Source organism: Tupaia chinensis, unplaced genomic scaffold (genome assembly GCF_000334495.1).
Source record: "Tupaia chinensis unplaced genomic scaffold, TupChi_1.0 Scaffold000238_1, whole genome shotgun sequence".
Taxonomy (NCBI): Eukaryota; Metazoa; Chordata; class Mammalia; order Scandentia; family Tupaiidae; genus Tupaia; species Tupaia belangeri.
The window spans coordinates 2,026,735-2,028,005 of NW_006159716.1; positions in this window are offsets into that span (position 1 = coordinate 2,026,735).

Below are 1,271 nucleotides of genomic sequence, written 5' to 3' on the forward strand. Positions count from 1 at the left end.
ACAATGACTTTTTTTTTTTTGAGAGAGAGATTTTTGCTATAGGGCATGTGGGCTCGCTAGAGAAACAGACACAGAGAGAATGCGAGAAATCATCCCCCGGGGGGAAGGTCACACTGTAATCCCTTCTCCCCCATTCTCCTCTTGGGATTTGTAGCACGCGCACACATGCACCCAACGTGAGTTTTAAGCTGCCAAGTCAAGGACTTGAACCGCAATCAATTACGTGGGAGTCCAGCAACGTAACCATTATGCTACCTGCTGGTCCCAACAGTCACATTTTGGAAAGGCAGTTAAAAGTCTGCCTCCCACTGCCGTGTCCCCCTTTTGCCCAGCTCTCCCCACCACCACTGGTATTGTATTGTATTGTATTGGTTCTTCAGGTCCTTAGCAAAGTTCTCTGGGCCAAAACGAGCAAATAAGATCACGCTGACCCTGCCCCGCCCCCTGCCCTTCACAAACGGTAGCATTCTCCATGGCCGGCATGTGGCTTAGCAGTTGAGTGCTTTATCTTGGAGATACCTGGGAACAGCCACTGACTTGTTGGTTTCGGGGTTGCATTATTATTCCATTACGTGGACACCGACGGTGAACCAGTCACCTATTGGGGGACATATGGCTGTTTCCGTTTTTCCCAGCTGGCCTTTCCCAGCCCCGTCACCCTGGCCGATTTGCTGTGACCTTTCTTCTGCCCCCCAATTCCCAGCTCCACCATCCTGAGCCCCTGCATGCTCCCCGGCCCCCACCGATGCTCAGCCCCGCCCTGATCACTCCCTTCCCTGAACCTCTGTCCCACTGTGTCCCCCTCAGCCTTACCACCCCACTGTTCATCTGTGAGGGTCTGCCATCTCCCCAAAGAGATGGTACTGACTTGGACCCAGGGACCATTTCTTTCTCTGACTCTTTGACAGCCCAGAGCTGGGCACATCGTAGCTCCCTAGAACATAGGGGAGGTACACAAGAATGGAGCCCCTCAATGGTGACTCCATTGGGACTGGTTCTGGGTGACGGGCCGAGGAGCTACCCTGGGGTGGACGGAACCTCATGCCCCCACGGTCTCCGAGAAAGAAGCCCCTATCTTGTGCCTGAGTCTAGAGCACCTGGGTGTTGTGGTGGAGCCCAGGGTGTCCTAGGGCACAGGGTTCCCTTGGGCCCTTCTGGTGTGGACTGTGGGAGGAACTATGCTGTGAGACAGCAGGAGCATGGAGGGACTGCGGTGCGGGTATGTGTGCACGCCCCGGAATGGCCTCCTTCCCTTCTCCGCTCACATCCTT